This window comes from Pseudopodoces humilis, chromosome 4, assembly GCF_049639895.1.
Source record: "Pseudopodoces humilis isolate 2021_Gansu_Grassland_sample_001 chromosome 4, ASM4963989v1, whole genome shotgun sequence".
NCBI classification, from domain to species: domain Eukaryota; kingdom Metazoa; phylum Chordata; class Aves; order Passeriformes; family Paridae; genus Pseudopodoces; species Pseudopodoces humilis.
In genome coordinates this window covers 5,734,596-5,742,779 of record NC_142203.1, presented here as the reverse complement: position 1 = coordinate 5,742,779, position 8,184 = coordinate 5,734,596, and the positions used below count along the sequence as shown (strand labels likewise).

At 42.5% G+C, this 8,184-nt stretch overlaps 1 protein-coding gene across 6 annotated transcripts in view; it reads left to right on the top strand.

Moving 5' to 3' along the window:
• The first annotated feature begins 674 nt into the window (after positions 1-674).
• APC (APC regulator of Wnt signaling pathway) overlaps positions 675-8,184 on the top strand; it is a 97,519-nt gene continuing 90,009 nt past the window's right edge. For 3 of the 6 annotated variants that reach the window (XM_014258749.2, XM_005529995.3, XM_014258745.2), the window contains exons 1-2: positions 676-821; positions 2,066-2,154. The gene's annotated coding sequence lies outside the window, so the exon portion shown is untranslated. Of the gene's footprint in view, positions 822-2,065; positions 2,155-8,184 lie in introns of all 6 variants that reach the window. The other 3 variants (XM_014258748.2, XM_014258750.2, XM_014258746.2) reach the window with 2 other exon arrangements.

Below are 8,184 nucleotides of genomic sequence, written 5' to 3'. Positions count from 1 at the left end.
ACCTGTGTTTGCTGCGACCTCGGCAGCCTCGGGCTCTCACTGCCCGCCCATCGGACCGTGCCCTCCTCTGCCAAGGCAGGAGATCGCCTCAGGAGATCGTCCCGGACCCGGGTGGCTGACCGGCCCTCCACGGGTGACCACCCCAGGGTGACAACGCTCTGTAGGTGACGGACCGCGGGTGACTGATGGGTGACTGAGCGACTCTCCTCAGGGTGACGGGCCCTGTGAGGGTGATGAACTCCGGGTGAGTGACCCTCCAGGGGTTACTGACCCTGGATGACCGATCCTCGACAGGTGACTGACCCGGAGTGACCGGCTCCCAGTAACCGGTCCCAGGTGCCGGACGAACCTCCCACACCCCGGACCAGCCGCGATAGGTGCACGCTCACGGGGCGGGGCGGGGGACGCCCCCGCGCGTGCGCGCGGCCTCCGCTGCGGGCCCGAAATCGCCTCGCCCGCGCGTGCGCGTACTGTTCTCCCCTCCCGGACAAGATGGCGGCCGTTGGGACGCCGGCTGGGGGTGGCGAGTGAGGGACGGGGGCAGAGTGGCCCCGGTGCTGCGGCTGAGGGAAGGCGGCCGCCGGGCAGGAACAGCGGCAGGGGCTGGGGAGGAGGCGGCCGCGGGTGCCTTGGAGCTCCGCGGCGGGGATGAGGAGCCGGGGAGCCGGGGCAGGGAGCCGATGAGGAGGGAGCGGGGCTGCCCCGTATGAGCGGCTGCCCGGAGCCCCTCACCGCCCCGGGGTCGGGGCGCAGCTCGGCGGCCCGGCGGAGGCATCGGTGGAGCCCCGGCGGCGCTGGCGGGGGCAGAGGAAGGCGGACAGGTGAGTGCCGGGACCGGGATGAGCCCTCAGGGCGCTGCCCCCGCCCGGTCCAGTGCGTGTCACTCAAAGCCCGTGCAGGCGCTTTGATTTCCTTTTTATTTTATTTATTTTGCGGTAGCGCAATGTAATTTGACGTCGCTTAATGCTTGGTCCTTCAAAATAAGACTGAGCATTCAGGGACTCCATAGCTACAATACCCCTGGAATATGAAGTCTGCGTCTTAGGAAGAGCTGAGCCGCTGTCCCTTGTGAAAAGATATTTAGAGACCTTGACCTACAAAATCCTTAATTAAAAATTCCACTATTAAACGAGTCAATCTCGAAACTCTGTGTTAGGAGGCTTTGTTTCTTCTGTTATGTGCCCTCTGACCTCTGATGATGAAGGATGGGTGTGTACAGGTGTCTGTGACCACAGCCTCAGATTCTGTAGTAATTTTAGCCTTCGTAGCCATTCGCAGTTTCAGAATTGACTGGATGTAAAGCAAAATAGTTCAGATTTCTGTAAATATCAGACTTTGTTGAGTAAATACAGAGCTATGAAGATCCAGGTGTACTAAACTATCTGACTTACTTGTTTGCTACTGCCTTGTGTGTCCCCCCACCTCTCAGCTATACACAATATAATGGTGCTGACCTGTGGAACTGTAAGACAAGCCTTTTGGTAAGGCTGTCACAGAAACTTCTAACTGTCTGAAAAAATAAAACATGGTTCTACTGAGTCTGTTTTCATGTACTTGCTTCTACCAGCTACCGGTTGAACAAGAAGAGATAATTCTGTGTACAGGTGGAGAAACACAAGTTTCAAAACTTTGCTTCAGGAATACTGCTAACATTTTGGTAAATTAAGGCTACATCAGGAGTTAAGTGAGATTAGGTCATCAACTGAAATGCAGAGAAACTGAACTTTTTCCTTTCCAGGTGCTGTAATATTACATTTTTAAACTGGCTTTGATAAAACTTGTATGCCAGGTGGGTTCATCCAATCCTAAGCACTCAAGAAATATTAAAGTGACATCATTATTGTGCTTCAGCTTCCGTGATATGTTTTTTTCCTTTTGTTACAGTGAAGACAGTTTGTAGCATAGTTGTGCCCATTGACAAAGGCCTTGCAAGTACTTGTTCTCCTTAGATCCTTTAGGTGTCAAAAATGTATAATACATGGTTAAAGGTGTATATGTACTTGGTTGCATAAAGGAGAAAAAAAAATATGGTGATGTAGTTACTGAATTATTTTTTATTTCTTAGAAATACAATAAGACTCTGCTGGGTGTAAAACATGTATTGCAGCCTGCCTTGTTTGTGCACATCCCCCATGCAATGAAGCCCATGCTCAGGTATGTCAAGTGTTGGTACCCAGACATCTGTTGCACAAAATATTCCCCATGTAACTGATACAAATAACAAATACAGTTTTTTTAGAACATACAAGTACTGTCAGCAGTGTGTTATGCCACTGTGAGCAGTGAGTTTATGATACTCTTTTGGTTTGTATTAATGCTAAAATAGTGTCTGTTGACCCTAACAAACACCTTCATTTTGTATATGCAATATTTCAAGTATGTTTAATACACAATTGTATATATTTATGTCTAAAACTCAGTGTAAGTATTTACTTTTCATAAATACTTTTAGGCTATTTTTAGAATTTTTTCTATCTAGATAGCCTCTAGCATGTTATAAATAAAATCAATCTAATTTTATCAATAAGGATTATATTGAAAAATTTGTAAAATCGAATTTTTGGAACAACCACAAATCACTGTCAGCATCGAGCCCGGGATTGGCGCTGGGTGAACTCTGAATCAGCCTCTGTCTCACTGATTCCCTCAAGTTCACAAACTGTCTTTTGGAGAGCCGAGTTTTTTACAGGTTTTTCAGCTTGAGGCTATGCAGCTTCAGTTTCTTTCTTTTTCTTGTGTTATTACATATTGATATTTCTGCTTCTGGACTGCTGATGAGTTTTGTGAGAAGGAGATGAAGTTTGAGTGGTTTTTTGGGAAGCAGGCTTTGAGATGTAGAATCGAGGTGAGTTTTTTCTCAGAAGGAAAGGGAGTCTTGAGTATTTTTTTTTTGGGAAACCGACATTGAGATGCATGGTCCTGGAGAATCAGATCGGGTCGGTATCAGGCATTAATCACTGGGTCGTTAGTAGGCTCATCTTGCTTGGGTGGACTCACCTCTTCTCGGTGTTATCATAATTGCTGGGTCATTCTCTTGCAAATTCCTGGTTTTCCAGCATCTGCTTTTGCAATCTCAAGTTGCTTGTGTTTTTTTACATAAAACATGCCTTTATACTTGATCTTATATGTGTAAAATAAAATGCGAATTATACCAGCATATATTACAATCTCTCCCCTTCTAAGTCACCATTATAATTCGTGATTTTATTGTACTATTTTTTTTTAATTTGTTTTTAATTTATACAATATGGTTACTCTGGTTACAAATAGGGGGTTTTGGTGTCTATTTAGTATCTTGTTTTTGTACTACATGGATTGAAATCTCTTTTTTTCTTTGATGGAGAGTTTGACTGCTCTTAGGCCTCGTAGTGGGGTTATAGCATATTGTTTTCTCTTCTAATTCACATATCCAAAATCGAGTGCCATTATAGGTGCAGTACCCACTCTTTTTGTTATCTGGGTAATTATATTTGGCTCGATTTGTTATCTTTTTTATCTCACTTTGTCCTTTCAGGACAGTCTTGAGGCACAGCTCACACTTATATACCAGAGTCTGCTTTTCAGCACTGGGCAGTTGCTCTGAATGCAGACCACTTGTCTGGCACACGGGTAGGCTCAGGATCCTCAGAATTCCCCACAGGTGTACTCTTCTGCCTCTGCCTGTGCCCACCGAGTTGCAACCGGTGGCGAGGTAAATTTCTTCTTGGCAGCAGGGGTATTCTTCAGGGGTTCTATGGTTAGGCTGAGCCACATACTACTTCTTAAAGGTGCTTCACTTGGATAAGTTTTTAATATTTGTGTTACAGAGTATGTTACTTGCCATTTGGCACTCAATTGCTCTGACTTGTGCTCGTGAGTTTGATTTTTTCCTTTTAAATTTAAAAAGGTACACTCTGGAGAATTTAGTTCTAGTAAGCTTAGGTTTGTAGCGAGTACTAAGATACAGCTAGTCGAGCCTTTTTTTTTTCTTTTTTTTTTTAGGCACTTTGTACATAAGCTTTTGCACTTATACTTCTTACAATGCACAACTTAAATCTCCTGACAATACCTATATTTATAATGTATACATGGATAACACAGACATCTTGGTTTTTAAACAACTTATTGTGTTCTTTTTTCTTTTAATTTTTTTAGTGTTTGTAAATACTTACATATGATTCACAAACTTGTACTGACTACTTAGCTCTTAAGGGGTCTTGATCTTACAATACTCTAAAAATTTTATTAGTTTGTCTGTGGAAATGGTAACACAATTGTTTACAATTTTTTTCTGGTACTTTGAATTTAAACAATATATTTTATATTTTGCTTAAAAAGCAAAACAAGACTAAATATTCTCAATTTTTGAATAAACACAAAAGATTTACTAAAAAAACTATTAATACAAACTTATACAGTTAGTACTTTAAAATAGCACTGATTTACTCACTTGGAAAAGTAAATTTTTACTTTTACTTTCAAAATTCTCAAAAAGCTGTGTTTTTTCTCTCACTGAGGAACTTTTCTTTATTACAAACTCTTTAAGCATTTAATTTTTCTCTACTAAATATTAGAATCAAATCTCCTTGGCATCCCACAACTACTTTCAACATTTAAAACAAATTCTTGTAAAACTGTCTTAAAAACGAGATTCACTTAATAAATTATAAAAATAATTTAATATAAATAAAAGACAATTAGGAGACATAAGAAATAAAGCAAAGGGTTAAAACGGCCGGGTGCCTTGGCGCGCTGCCAAGAGCACACCTGGTATCCTATGGATACCCCTTTTATCCCCTCCTTGCTGTGAGGGGTTAATGCATATTCAAGCATGTCCCCTCCCTGGTTCCGCCTTCTTGGATCATGCTCTTCACAGTTTTATTTTCTGCTGGTCAGCATATATTTTTTGCTGGTCATCATTATTCTTGCTGGTCAGCATTTTTCTGGAGTTTGGTTTCCTTTCTTTTTGCAAATGGTCAGGGCAGATAGCAGTCCGGGGCCGTCATCCTTCCCCTGAGGACAGCGGGGTTTCATATCCTCTGCTGATAACAGTTTAGCCTCTATTGTTCTCTTGATAAGAGTTTGGGCCCCACTGTCCTTGCCCTCTGGGGTTTCCTTGCCTTGTACCTAGGAAATTCTTTTAAGCTTAAGACTTGTTAGCAAGAAAAAAGTACATACATAGCTAAAAAGTATTTAACATATAATATTCATCTGCGAAAGCCAATATCACAATACAAATTTATAACAACTGCATTTAGCAGTTTCTCCCCTCTTTTCAAACTTTAGAAAGTTACACACTTCAACCTTACTTTCCTTGTAAGAATCTCTTTACAAACTACCAACACATCTCTTCTACTCTCCATTTTGCACAACCCCCACTAACACCTTCAAATGTCTCTTTAACTCTGCTAATCACTAAAACTACTATAATCTAAATCACTACTTTTCAAAACAATTTTTTTTTGCTTTTCTTCTTGATGCAGCTGCATTGGGAGTGCACTGTTTCTCTTTTCTACTTTGATAATTCAATTAGGTTCTCTATGAGAGCAGAATCAGCTTCACAGATTTTTAAACTTGTATTTCTCAGTAATGGGGTGTGGGCGGAGTCTGGGACAGAAACTGCTCTGATGTCTGGGTAGGGATTTTGTGGGACATTTGGTGTACCTTATACTGCTGGAGTTTTCTGCTGCAGCAGCTTCTCTCCCGGTGGGGCCAAGTTAGTTTTTCTGGTTGGCAGCCGTGGACACAGCATCGAGAGGGGTGGCTCAGGCTGGGGCTTTCCTGGGCAGATGCTGTGGGTGGGAAAAAAACCTGCCACGGGCTGGGGATGGGTCACAGGCAGAGTGTCAGCCCTGGGCTGCAGCACACAGCGGTGGTGAGGAGGTTACGAGAGGTTTCAGCTTCTCCCTCCTCTTTCCCTTGCTTGTCAAAGTTTGACTAATGTAAGCTTTTCAAAACACAATTACTGCTCTTTCTTTCTTCTTTTTCTGAACTCAATTTATGGGTTCTCTCTCTCTTTCTCTACTCATTTCTGGCTTCTGTTTTTCTGCTCTTACTTTTTAGACGTATCACTGACTTTTTACAGCACAGAGACCTCTCCTCTTTTTCAACAGTACAATTTTAATTTACTCTTAATAACTTCTATTAAGGGAAGATAATAAAATACTTTTTTTTAAAGTTTTTCTTATAGCTTCTACAGAGGAAGCTACATGACAAGTATTTAGGTTTGCATAGGGACAACACTATCCTACAAGGAAGGAGTTGCAGAATTGGCTTCATAACTAAAATCTGCCAATTCTGGCTTTTTTTCAACAAAACATCTAAAAGTTCAGAGGTGTGGTCCCTCAAACAAGAGCCTTTCAGCTCTGTAAAAAACTCTATGTAGACAAATGAATTAAATCTTTAAATTCATTTACTATAATTCTTTCGGAGAAAGATGTGTTTTAAACTTCTGAGCTTACAGAAGAAACTACGACTTTCACAACTATTTTGAACAAAAAAAATTTCTTTAATAATTTTCCCCTTCAGGGATAAAAATTAAGGAGAATTGAGAGGCCTTGCTTTTACTAGGACACATGTCTCGATCCAGACTCACTTTAAAAGTTAACAAAGGTTCTAGTTTGGTGGGTCTCTGGTACAATGAGAGTTTTTGACATCCTTTAACAATCTTACTACTTTCTGGGTTGGGCCTCTCCTGCTGGGGAGGAATGCCTCTGCGGTTTTTTCCTTCTGGAAAAATTTTGCTATCACCTTTGCTTTTCTTTTTTGTGCTCACTCTATTTACCAGACACTTTATACTAGAGCTAGTTCTTTTTTTGTTACATTGTTTAAACAGCTCTGCTCTGCTCCAGCTCTTCCGGCGGGCACAGCCTGCAGCACTGCAGGCAGCCAGGGCTCTTGCAGCTTCACGGGGCACGCAGTTACTGCCAACCCCTGTTCGTGCTCTCGGTCTTGAATTTCCACACCTGGTCTTTGCTTTAACTATATCTCTCTATACTTTTCACATGAATTTTCTGAGCTTTTATCAATCGTTTTTGTAATCTTCTCTCTTGATAGTTTTCTAACTTTTTGAGGGTTTTTTGTATGTTCTCTTACGATTTTGTTACAAATCGTGTTTTTAACAATGTTTCTCCTATTGGAGAATTAGTTTACTTTTTATTTCTTTCTGGCTTGGTTTATAAAGATTTAAAGGGTACTGTGTTTCTTTTACTTTTGATTCTTAGTTAATGTTACCAGCTTACTGGTCCAGCAGGGGACCGACCCGTGGGATTTCTTCTGGTAGAACTTTCTTATAAAATCTCCTGAACCGTACCGTCTTTTTAGACTCAACTAGGAGGTTTACCAGTTCCTGAACTCACTGGAATGTCTCTTTCCCTCCTAGTCGCCTGTGATCAACCTCTGAAACCCTGCCTGGTTTCAGTCTTGACGTGAATGGGGTATTTTCTGTTGCCCTCCCAAAAAATTCTTCCTGAATTTTTGGGTTTCAACATGATTTGGGTTTCCTTTCCCAAAACACCCCCCTCTCCCCGAACCACTCTGGATTTTGGGTTAACAGGAGCTGGGAATTCCCATGTGCGTTCCTGGAACTTCTTCCTTTGGGTGAGCCAAGTCCCTTTCCCAAAACCCTCCCCCCAAAACCACTCTGCCTGGTTTTGGATTAAGAGGAGTTGGGAGTGACCCTTATGCATCTCCCCAGAACCTTTTCCTTTGGATTGCGTCTCCCCAGAACTTCTCCCTTTGGGCGAGCCGAGTCCTTTTCCCAAAACTCTCCCCCTCAAAAACCACTCTGTCTGGTCTTTGGGTTTAATAGGAGTTGGAAATTACTCTTATGCATCTCTCTGGAACCTTTTCCTTTGGGATTGCGAGGTGAGCTGTGTTTCCTTCCCCAAAACCCTTCCTGAAAACTTTACCTGGTTGTTCGGGTCTTGACTGGATTTAGGAATTCCCCACACACTTCCCCCATGGCTAACTGTTTCCCTCACAGGAGGACGGCACTGTGGCCATGGGGTCCACTCTCACTTCATGACAAAATCACGCCCTGCTCGACCACACGGTACTTACGGTGCCTTCTTCCCACGTGAGTTCTTCGTGCACTCAGATTTTTATGAGCAAATTTTGCTGTGGTTTGGAAGATGTCCTTTTTGGTCTTCGGGAGTTTGTGGAGAGCTCCTGAGCTAGCTCTTGACCTCTTTGGATTGTGGTTGT